This window comes from Hyla sarda, chromosome 4 (genome assembly GCF_029499605.1).
Source record: "Hyla sarda isolate aHylSar1 chromosome 4, aHylSar1.hap1, whole genome shotgun sequence".
NCBI classification, from domain to species: domain Eukaryota; kingdom Metazoa; phylum Chordata; class Amphibia; order Anura; family Hylidae; genus Hyla; species Hyla sarda.
In genome coordinates this window covers 389,724,129-389,736,992 of record NC_079192.1, presented here as the reverse complement: position 1 = coordinate 389,736,992, position 12,864 = coordinate 389,724,129, and the positions used below count along the sequence as shown (strand labels likewise).

At 41.0% G+C, this 12,864-nt stretch overlaps 1 long non-coding RNA gene across 1 annotated transcript in view; it reads left to right on the top strand.

The window, feature by feature from the left end:
- LOC130367106 (uncharacterized) overlaps window positions 1-12,640 on the top strand; it is a 74,243-nt gene extending 61,603 nt beyond the window's left edge. Inside the window, exon 3 of the long non-coding RNA XR_008892081.1 lies at window positions 11,902-12,640. This is a non-coding gene — a long non-coding RNA (uncharacterized LOC130367106). The remainder of the gene's footprint in view (window positions 1-11,901) is intronic.
- Window positions 12,641-12,864: the final 224 nt, after the last annotated feature.

Sequence of the window (12,864 nt, the reverse complement as noted above, 5' to 3'; positions counted from 1 at the left end):
ATAGGGAGCTCCACAGAGAAGAACTTTCAAGGACCATGCGAAACAAGAGCAACATATTAATAATAATAAATGACATTTTTCAGGACAGGGAAAAAATAAGTGCTTTTTGAAGTAGGCTGTTTACACAGAACATTAAGGATTTGATAAGTCTGAACAATCCCATCACAAAGTACAAGTTCATTCTCATTTAAAACAATTCCTCAATACTCCTGACCATGTTCAATGCCGAAGGGAATTTTTTGACACAAAAAGATGATTTATATATAATTTTTGTCTCTGAATATTTTGAAGAAAATGAATGCTTTTAGAAAATGTCAATTCTTGTTTTATGAAAAAATAAAATGTAATTGCGATGAGTTTTATACTGTTCGAGCTATATTGGTAAAAGGTAGACAATCCAATCTGCCGAAGAAGCGCGCCGCAACAAGATAAGCACAATGAATAGTTTTTTTTTCCTCACAGAAAAATGCCCAAGAGATGGTGCTTGGCTACATTCACATGACTTTTCTTTTCATCCTTTGAGCGGTATGTCAAAAAGGGATGCCGATGTGCAGCCCGACATGTTGTGTTTGACGACTTCATTGGCCCAAACATAATTTTATGGTGACTATGTTCAGTCCATTTTTCTAAAGTATAACCTGTCTGTGTAAGACTCAAAAACGTGGTCAACTGTGGTTTTGAGTCCCACACAGACAGCATATAAAATTTGGGAAACGGACTGAAAGTATTGTGGTCCCAAGCGGACTACATGTGACCCGTTGAAGTCCATGAGCCTTTTGGCAACTCTCGAGCTGTACAACGGCATCCATTTTTGACATTTTTCCAATTTCATAGGCCGGCAAAGGCCCAAAACATAATGTGCATAGGGCCTTCATTAGGCTTCTTTTACACTTCATTGAGAATGTGCATTTACTGTATGCACAGGGAAAGTTCCCAGCCTAGACGTTTAATCTATCCATAGGCCCTATTACCTAAAATAGGCCAAAAGAGTGACACTTTGGCCCCCATTTGTGTGGTATACATCGGTCTTCCACTTGGATGGATCCATGAAAAATATACTGTACATCTGAAATGTTTTATTAATAAACATATTTAATGGAAGCCTGTTGCTGTTACCGCTATACCCTATATTCTATATAACTGTTTTGGCCCCCTAGATTGTTTAAAGGGGTATTCCGGTGAAAAACTATATATATATATATATATATATATATATATATATATATATATATATATATTTTTTTTTTTTTTTTTAATCAACTGGCTCCAAAGAGTAAAAAAGATTTGTAAATTACTTCTATTAAAAAAATCTTAATCCTACCAGTGCTGATCAGCTGCTGAAGTTGAGTTGTTCTTTTCTGTCTGACCACAGTGCTCTCTGCTGACACCTCTGTCTGTCTTAGGAATTGTCCAGATTAGGAGAAAATCCCCATAGCAAACCTCTTCTGCTCTGGACAGTTCCTGAGACCAACAGAAGTGTCAGCAGAGAGCACTGTTGTCAGATAGAAAAGAACAACTCAACTTCTGCAGCTGATAAGTACTGGTGGGATTAAGATTTTTTAATAGAAGTCATTTACAAATCTGTTTAACTCTCTGGAGCCAGGTGATATGAAAAAAAAAATTTAGCTGGAATATCCCTTTAACCCCTTATAAAGTCCTTAAGGACTGAGGGCGTATGGGTACACCAATGGGAATTTCGGTCCCCGCCTCTAGTCGGCTGGGGACCAGACAGGGATGTCAGCTGAAATAATTCAGCAGGCATCCCGGCACATCGCCCAGGGGGGTCCTGAGACAATCAATTCCTGTCCTGTCAATTCAGACCGGTGATCTGCAGTGATTCCGGGTCATACGGGTCTCCGGTGACACGGTGACCCAGAAAATAAAGGGAACACCCCCGATCCCCCCGAAGGGATAGGAGTTAGGTGGCAGGGGTGAGAAGCGACCAACCAATAGCAGATCGGGGGGCAGGAGGGTTAGAGTTCGGTTCCCCCGTTCTGCCCACCCACTGTAGTTCAGGCAGAATGGGGGAACTGTCCTGTGATTGGCGCTGGAGGTCACTTACCATTGGCAGCGGCATCGGGCAACGATTGGCGGGCGGCAATGACGTGCGGCTGGCTCCCGGCTGCAGACTACGGAAGCCGGTGAGTTGCCTAGCAACATCCGAACATTTGGAGGGCCACAGTTTGAGACAACTATACAGTGGTCTCTAAACTGTAGCCCTCCAGATCTTGCAAAACTACAACTCCCAGCATGCCCAGACAGCTGTTTGCTGTTTGGGCATACTGGGATTTGTAGTTTTGCAACAGCTGGAGGACTACAGTTTGGAGATCACTGGGGGGTGGTTTCTAAATGGTGGCTCTCTAAATCTTGCAAAACTACAACTCCCAGCATGCACGTACCACAAATGGCTGTCTCGGCATGCTGGGAGTTGTAGTTGCGTACCTCCAGTTGTTGTATAACTACATCTCCCAGCATGCCCTTCTGCGATCAGTACATGCTGGGAGTTGTAGTTTTGCAATAGCTGGAGGCACACTAGTTGGAAAATACTGAGTTAGGTAACAGAACCTAACTGAAGGTTTTCCAACCAGTGTGCCTTCAGCTGTTGCAAAAGTACAACTCCCAGCATGCACAGTCTGTCAGTGCATGCTGGGAGTTGTAGTTTTGCAACAGCCAGAAGTTTGCTCCCCATTTGAATGTACAGGGTACATTCACATGGATGGGTTTACAGTGAGTTTCCTGCTTCAAGTCTGAGCTGCCGCAAATTTTCCACTGCAGCTCAAACTCCTAGTGGTAAACTTACAGTAAACCCCCGCCAGTGTGAATGTACCCTAAAAACACTACACTACACTAAACTAACACATAATTAAGGGAGGGTAAACACTACATATATACCCCCTTACGCTGCCCCCCCCCCAATAAAAATGAAAAACGTATCGTACGGCAGTGTTTCCAAAACAGAGCCTCCAGCTGTTGCAAAACAACAACTCCCAGCATTTCCAGACAGCCACTGACTGTCCAGGCATGCTGGGAGTTTAGCAACAGCTGGAGGTACCCTGTTTGGTATTCACTGGTGGAGAATACCCCTATGTCCACCTCTATGCAATCCCTAAGTTAGTCCTCAAATGCGCATGGCGCTCTCTCACTTCGGAGCCCTGTCGTATTTCAAGGAAACAGTTTAGGGCAACATATGGGGTATTTTCGTACTCGGGAGCAAGTGTGCTACACATTTTGGGGGGCTTTTTCTCCTTTTACCCCTTATGAAAAGGAAAAGTTGGGGTCTACACCAGCCTGTTGTAAAAAATGTAAACTAACATGCTGGTGTTGCCCGATACTTTTCTTTTTATATATAACTGTTTATTTATTGTTTTCAAATTTTTCAAAAACAAAGCCATAACAAATAAAGAATAAGAACAAGGAAAAAATAAAGAAATAATACAAAAGAAATAAAAGAAACAATAGGTAGGATAAAGTCGTATGAACAAGAAGTCCACAAATCTGATCCATACAAAAACATGTATACAGAGTTACAATTTAACGCTAAAGTTATATAGCAATTTCTTAACTGACGTTATGAAGTATGGTCCAGTTTGCAAGATTGCTTCAATAAACCATATTTCAAGCATAGCTATTATGGAGAAAGTACACACGTTAACAATTATCTTCCCTTCATGACTACTTAGGTGTAAAGAAGATAGGGGGAAATAGTTAGAGAGTGGGAGAGGAGAGAGGAAAACATGAACAAATATAGAAAACAAAGTGACAGTTGTAAAGGGTCAAGTCAGCACGGTCCTCTATATCACTCCTCCATCGCAGGTCAGGATGATTAGCAGTCATCATATATGTCCCAGTCTCGCCATACTTTATAGAACTTAACCAGGCTATCTTCAATTGAAGCTGTAATGTATTCCATTCTACGCACCTCACGGATTCTATCTAAAAGCGCATTAAAGGGTGGGGGCTTAGTCTCTCTCCACCAAGTGGCAATCATGCATTCGGCTGCAGTATGTAGTAGAAGTTTAGTCTTAGTTTTAGGCATATCTCTAGAGAACAAGTTTAGAACATATGTAGAAGGATCAAGGGGGAGAATGATTATAAGGAACTGTCTAACAAGGTCCTTAAACGCGGACCAGCAGGTGATCAGAAGCGGGCAGTCCCAAAAGATATGTGGGAGGGAGCCTACAGGCTCCAACCTCCAACATTGTGTGCCTCATACTTTTTATTTTCATAAGAGGTAAAAGGAAAAAAATTTGTAACGCAATTTCTCCTGAGTACGGAAATACCCCATATGTGAGCGTAAAATGCTCTTCGGACGCACAACAAGGCTCAGGAGTGTACACCATGTACATTTGAGGCCTATATTGGTGATATGCACAGGGGTGGCTGATTTTACAAAGGTTCTGACATAAACGCAAAACAATAAATACCCACGTGTGACCCCATTTTGGAAACTACACCCCTCACGGAACGTAACAAGGTTTATAGTGAGTCTTAAAACCTCACAGGTGATTGACGAATTTTTGTTAAAGTTGGATGGGATAATAAAAAAAATGTTTTTAACTAAAATGCTGGTGTTACCCAAAATTTTTCATTTTCAAGGGAAAATAGGAAAAAAAAGCCCCCCAAAATTTGTAACCCCATTTCTTCTGAGTAAGGACATATCCCATATGTGGACGTAAAGTGCTCTGCGGGCGAACTACAATGCTCAGAAGAGAAGGAGCGCCATTGGGATTTTGGATAGAAAATGTGTCCAGAATTGAAGGCCATGTGTGTTTACAAAGCCCGATAGTGCCAGAACAATGGACCCCCCCCCCACATGTGACCCCATTTTGGAAACTACACCCCTCACAGAATGTAATAAAGGGTGCAGTGAGCATTTACGCCACACATGTGTCTGACAGATTTTTGGAACAGTGGTCCGTGAAAATGAAAAATAAATTTTTCATTAGCACAGCCCACTGTTCCAAAGGTCTGTCAAATGCCAGTGGGGTGTAAATGCTCACTGCACCCTTTATTAAATTCTGTGAGGGGTGTAGTTTCCAAAATGGGGTCACATGTGGGGGGTCCACTGTTCTGGCACCACGGAGGGCTTTGTATATGCTCATGGTCCCTGACTTCCATTCCAAACAAATTGTCTCTCGAAAAGCCCAATGGCACTCCTTCCATTCTGAGCATTGTAGTGGGGGCAGCAGAGCACTTGACGTCCCCATATGGGGTATTTCCATACTCAGAAGGGTGTAGTTTCCAAAATATTGTACCATGTGTTTTTTTTTTTTCTGTTCTGGCACTATATGTTATTTCCTAAATGCGACAAGACCCCCAAAAACCATTTCAGCAAAATTTGCTTTCCAAAAGCCAAATGTGGCTCTTTCTCTTCTGTGCAATGTAGTTCGCCCGCAGTGCACTTTACGTCCACACATAGGGTATTTCCATACTCAGAAGAAATGGGGTTACAAATTTTGGGGGGGATTTTCTCCTATTACCCCTTGTAAAAATTTGAAATTTTGGGGAAAAAACTGCATTTTAGTGAAATAAAAAAATTATTTCATTTACACATCTGACTTTAACGAAAAGTCGTCAAACACCTGTGGGGTGTTAAGGTTCACTGTACCCCTTGTTACATTCTTTGAGGGGTGTAGCTTCCAAAATAGTATGCCATGTGTTATTTTTTTCTGTTCTGGCACTATAGGGGCTTCCTAAATGCGACATGCCTGCCAAAAACCATTTCAGCAAAATTAACTCTCCAAAATCCCATTGTCGCTCCTTCCCTTCTGAGCCCTCTAGTGCACCCATGGAGTACTTTACATGCACATATGAGGTATTTCCTTACTCAAGAGAAATGGGGTTACAAATTTTGGGGGGAACATGCGAGTGTAAAAAATGAAGATTTTGAATTTTCTCCTGTGAAACACCTAAAGGGTTAACAAACTTTCTCAATGTCATTTTGAATACTTTGAGGGGTGCAGTTTTTATAATTGGGTCATTTATGGGGTATTTCTAACATGAAAGCCCCTCAAATTCACTTCAAAATTGAACTGGTCCCTGAAAAATTCAGATTTTGATATTTTCGTGAAAAATTGGAAAATTGCTTCTGAACTTTGAAGCCCTCTGATTCCTTTTTCCTTACAAGCAGAGAGCTTCAAAGTTAGAAAAATGCAAAACTTTCAAAATTTTCATGAAATTTTGACATTTTTCACCAAGAAAGGATGCAAGTAACGGCAAAAATTTAACACTATGTTAATGTAGAATATGTCACAAAAAACTATCTTGGAATCAGAATAAATGTTAAAAGCATTCCAGAGTTATTAATGCATAAAGTAACAGCAGTCAGAATTGCAAAAAAGGGCTCAGTCCTTAAGGTGAAAAGGGCTCAGTCCTTCAGGGGTTAAACAAGTCCTCAACACTGCTTAAAGTACTAAACAGAGGACGTGAGATGACCTGTATGAGCCAAGCATGCAGGTTTATAGGGAGGATTGCTTTTAGCTGAATGAGCGTTCAGTTGACTGCTTTTTTAATTCCACTCCTGCTGGATTTCTGACCACTCCTGCCTGCTCCCGCAAGATGTGTGTCCAATCCCGCCCGCTTCCGCAATCATTTTGTCACAGCTTTTAGACATTGCCCCTCTGTGCAATTTCATTACCCCTTGTGCCATTTCATCCGCCCCCTGTGTCATTTCAGAGGTTTGCGGGGCCTACTCTATGTTCAGTGACCGCCCGCTGATGCAAGTTCCCATCCGCTCGTGGGATGCCAATCCCATTGCAGTCCTTTACACCACAGTCTCATTATAATGGCATCCCAATGTAACAATTTGACATTCCTTACCTCGCTATGATCCACCCTAGTCCTTCTGTGTAATTCCCTTACGACATGCTCTCCTTGCTGGAGACTTACTGCAGTCTCACAAATTGACCTCAGTGATTGGCTGCAATGTTTTTGGCATGTCCTCAGCAGAGCAGGGAGAGGATGTCATTGGGGAAGTAAACAGAGTGACTAGGGCTGATCGCAACATCTGTGGGGGACTCAACAAGGTGAGTATGCTTCCTTTTTCTATTTGACCGCCCCAGCATTCTCTTTCTAAAAAGGATATCCATTTAAAGAACATGTTAGCTATTCTTACATGTTCATTTTAGTAGACCTCGTGCATCAAACCCATCTCAGAGAGAAAGTGCCCTTGTTGCCCACAACCATCAATCAATGAGAACGATTTTGGCAGTTTTGGTGCTTCTATGTTCAGTCCTCAATATTAATTTTGGATTCTTCTGAGTATCTTTAGTAGATTTTGGATACATTTTCTTTTGGAGCTTTGCTATCAGACCTTGAAAAGTTTACTTACACTGTGTCATAAAATTAAAGCAATCTGTAATGATGGACAGGATATACATTTCTTTCAGTGATAACAAGTTGTTCACTTTGCTCAATTACTTTATTTTCCATTCCATTAAAAAATGTCTTCCATTCTATGTGTAACATATTCATCATATTTGTCAGTAGCGTCCATTTATCAAGGAGTCTCTAAGATTCTAAACTGCAACAATGTATCTTCTTCCACTGATATATATTGGTTCAATTTCATTTAATGTAAGTCTGCGGACGGGAGGGGGGTCAAATATTAATCTTTACAGTCAGATTATCTATCTATCTACAGTATCTATCTATGTATCCATCTTTCTTTTTATCTATCTTGTTATATTAATTGATCTGTGATTTAGCTTTTGTACATTCAATAAGGCAATACACTTTATACTTTATCAGTGGAAATTTCAATACAACAATGAAAAGCACACTGACACATCTTGTTATACCTGATGCAGAAATCCAAGGAGTGGGCAGTCTGTAGCAGGGTGGCAGAGCACATCGAAGAAAACATGTGACGTACATGTACTGCACTGTCACCTAGGCATTGGCACACAGCAACATACATATACATGGCCAGGCCTGGCTCCTCCCGATGTATGGTGGCGTGCGTGATGTCAGGATGTTGGACGGACCTGACTTTAGTGATGGCGCTGCGCTCCTCCAGTAGGCTGAAAAATGCAGATTATTATAGTACGGATGGGATGGGGGTAGCGTAGCTTGGTTTTTCTTGATGGACAGGTGCTTTGTATGGGCAGGTGCTTCAGATGCTGTCTAACTTTATTGCAGTAGACAGAGCGGCACCCCCATCAAAAGGGCGCTCTAGGCAGCAGCCTATTTTGCCTATAGGCAGAGCCGGCCCTGTTCATGGCACTGTACAGTGAGTCTGTGAAGAGAGCACTTGCTTCATAGAACATGAGTTACAGATGCCATCAGCAGCCAGGACTCACAATCAATAGCAAACATCAGTATCTGCCATTAACGCTTTAGACGCTTTGATCAATGCCAATCACAGAATATAAAGCTGTGAAATTACAGTAGATTTTGGGTGCTCATCGGACGCTGCAGTGTGATCATGGAGGTCCGATAGGCTAAAATGGTTGCCGGAGTTCTCCTACTCACTTCCATTTCACAGGATCGTCACTCCTCTATTACAGTCTGCCACTGCCTATCCTAACTGTCTGATTGCACAGGGTCTGACTACTGTGACATCTCTCCACTCCCTGATATCTCGAATAGGGGCCTGGCTTTTACCGCTCAACTCACCGGTCTGGCTACTTCATCCCTGAGGACTCTGGGCCCACCTTCGGAGACAACAACTGGCTGAGACGAGGTCCCAGAGCGTTCAGGTGAGAAACAGCGAGACTGGTGAGTTGAGCAGTAAGAGCCAGGTCCCGTTCAATAGATCATGAGGGATCCCAGCAGTAAGACCGTTTAATCCTTCCCCACTCGCCCAACCGCAATCAGACACTTATCCCCTGTTGTGTGCATATGGGATACATTTTTCAAAACTTGAGTACGCCTTTAATTTTATGTACTATTTAGAATAATTATGATCTTCTTAGCAACCAAATTTCTTTATGGACACTGGGTGCAACAGCAATGACACAGTCTTCTTTATACATCAATTTTTCACATAAAACAAGTTATTGCAAAAATGCCAGATTAACATGAACTCCCTCACAGTTAAATAATTTCTTCTTTACACCGGAATTCCTTTAAAGCACTACTTTTTTTTTTTTATTGCTGAGTTCTCACATAAAACGCCTTGTAAAAAAATAAATAAAATAAATGCTCCAATCCTGATAAATAGTTTCTATCATCGTCTTGACATGGATACTGTCAAAGGAGAATAAAATATGATTTCTGTTTTCTTGCTTCATGTGTGTACATAGCAGAAAGGCGAGGAGATGACTGTCATCCCGTGACAGTGCTGTGAAATAGCCCTTCACTTATTGCTCTGAGTGTTGGGATTCTGAATCAGTCAAAATTGCCTTGATACATCGGTCCCTAAAAATAGCAGTCATTCCACATGCATGAAAAGACATGGAGTTAGTGGCCACATATATCATTCCTTGCTGGATCAGCTGCCAAAGATTGAGACACGGGTTACTTATAACTTAAAAAACGAAGGAATAAGGTTGAGGAAACAAGAACGTATTACTGGAGAGGATGAAGTTTAGGACACAGTTGAGTAAAACTTTGAAAATTTGCTTGACTGCATCAGTGAATCCAGACAGTCAGTGCATCTATTATGGGTTTCTTTTGCCCTAGTAAAAACAATGTGACAAAATGTATCTAAAAAAAGTAAAATAATGCACCTTTACAATTGTTCTTAGTTAAAAATCGCCTGTAGGTTTTTTTTTTGTGTTTGCATCTCCTATACTGGCCTTTGTGTCTCCATGGTAACAGACAACAAGCGCACCTTGTGTAGTCTGATCCTGCAGTCAGGGACAGCTTGGAACTAAAAAAAAGCCCTGGCACACAAGAGTAGCTTACTGCCACCACCCTCCACCAATGACCATTTGGTTCCCAATCCCTCTCTATCCAACTCAACTCAAGTAATGTTCCAAATGGGATGGCTATGACCCATCAAAACATCAATCCAGAAAAAGGAATGGAACAACACTCTAGTGGTTCAGTATGTTTTGCATATACTTTATTAAGAGAATTACAGGAAATTCATATGGTATCACTGGTGGAAGACTGTACAGCAGTTGGTAATTGGCAATAATGTGGACTTTCTTAAAAACATTTCCACCTATTTTTTTATTTTCCCTATTCTTGAGCCCCATGGAGTTATTTCTATTTTTTTTATGTCGAGCACATCAATAGCATCTGATATTTCCACAATTTTAAGTTATACCCTATCCATAGGCATGGGGAGAACTAGGTGAAAGGTGGGGTGTAAACTTTGGGACCTCCAGACCTCTGATTACCAGAATGGAGAAGAAATGTGCTCTGAAATGTAAGATGCGGACTGGGTATGTATGGTCAGAGCTCTATGGGGCACTTGCAGACTTTAAAAAGAGTCCCGCTCTATAGACAATGAATAAAGAGCTGTCAGCACATGCACAGTCCACTTCTTTCACTGGCAATTGACAGGGGTCCAAGTAGTCGTATCCCCAGCAATCACCTACTTATCCTAGTTATAGATAGGAAATAATGTTAGCCCTTTCCTTTCCTATAAGTTATAGTAACCTTATGGGCAGAAATACATTAATGCAAAATTATGTATATTTACGTAATTTATTGTTAAAACCTATAAAGCAAACTGGGCAGTGGCAATCCTGCCTCTACCCAACAGTAACCCTTTGGATCCCACGTTCAAAGGATCTAAAAGTCAAAATTACTGGATCCAATTGGAATCACTGTAAGGTAATCGTGGAGTCCAGTTTAGCTGGGATCACAGCTAGAGGATCTCAGGAATGCAGGCAGGAATGTATAGGAATACAGACAGCCTCAGCAACCTGTATAAGTGGAGCACTGATAACACTGATCAATGCTATGCCTAAAGCATAGCATTAAACAGTGTTAAAGGGGTATTCCACTGGCCAGCACTCTGAACATTTAGTTCTTAACATTGTGAGCACGCTGCAGGGCTCAGCCATGCTTCCTCATGACGTCACACCCCGCCTCCTGAATGCAAGTCTATGGGAGGTTGGGCAGTCGACCCCCGTAGCTGAACTAAACGTTCCGAATGCTGGGCAGTGGAGTACCCCTTTAACAATCCTGCTTCAGCTGAGACAAAGATGATGCTGCAGCCAGACAGGGTTATGTTCTGTATGGTATGGGAACCCCTAGTGGTCTGTTTTCATAAACCATGATTTCTATAAAAAGGAGATAAATTATTTTTATGAAGTATATTGATATATGAAGATATATTTTCAAGATGTCCAACATATAAAAATAAGTTTTTGATTTTGACAGTACCCATTTAAAGGGTTTAATTATGGAAATACCCCTTTAAGATATTAGACCATGATGTAATACAACAACAATAATGTCAATCAAACAACAGATTTCTAAAATACAGGATGTAGGTTTCTGGTATCAAGGCAAGTTCCCCCGATTCATAATTTTGAACTTATATCCCTTCAATAAATAAATAAATGTAATCATAATAAATAAATAAATATACAACATTTTCTGAACTAAGCATATAGATGACTATCTGTAATAGATTATCTAGGTCACAATTTTTTTTTGCCCAACATCTGTATAGAGATTGACAAATTTATTCCACATACAACTTTCTTCTCTATTAATCTGATGATGCTCCATTGTCCTCGGCAGAGAGCGGTGACGCTGTTGGACACAATACAACACAAATGGAACAATACATCACCGTCTTGATTTTTTGCACTATATGCAACTATTCTTAAATGCTTGCAAGCTGTCATTCCAGTCAATGAGAATCAGAGTTGCTTATGCAGCTATAATTTTCTACTTAATGAACTTTATTCAGCTGAAGAAAATGAGTTGTTTAGTTGTTTTTCTTTCTCTATTTTCTTTTCGCATGTGTTATCGTGTTTGTTTTCTCTCCTTTAGCAGAAGCCTGAATTTTCTTGTGAGATCTACATGGAGAGTGCAGCCGACTCAGAGGCATTTGCTGTGTGAGTGCACATTGAAAAAACAATAACATTTGGTGGAATAATAGCAAAGTGTCCTCGCAGAATTGATCTAAATTACGGCTTGATTGGAAACAGATGTAAGAGCTGAATTCCTAAGTACAGACTACCTGAGCCACCGGATGGATGCCGCTCTAGTATTATCACAGAGGTGCGGGTCTCACACTAACCTTTGTATGCAGATAGAGTATTACCCTAAAACATTTAGCATGCATAGCGGTTTATGCCACATACCAATTTTGTTTTATATGTTACCCCTGACCAGAATTACAAGTGAAAGCGGACTTCGCTTCATTGAAAAAGTGAGCATGGCAAAGCTGTGACGCTGTATGCCAAAAATTTACCAAATTGTGGAGAATATGTTTGATTGAAAAACTTAGTCTAGACTATCTAAATATATTCTTAGCTGACAGGAGGTGTGGTCTTCCACTGCAGTAGTCCATATACTTTGAAGTTCGACATCTATATACTTCAAAGTTGTGCATTCAGAGATGGTATTCTGCATACCTTAGTTTTGACAAATATTTTGTGTTATTGTTGCTATTCTGTCATTTTAACCCAGTTTGCCCATTCTCCTCTGACATCAATAATTTATTTTCATTCACACAACTGCTGCTCACTGGATACTGGTTTGATCCCCACATCCCCACAAACCCCACTCACAGTAAGCCACTCCCACAATAAAGCCACACCCATATTTCCGGCACACCAAGTGACTGCAATTTTTTTTTTTGAAGCATTACAAAAGGGTTGCCTATCCCTGATATAGTGGCTGAATGACACAGCGTGGAGGTGTTCACAGCATGAGGAGACCATATAGTTGCTGAATTACACAGTCTGGAGCTGGCAGCAGCATGAGTAGACACAATGGCTTCACAATCCC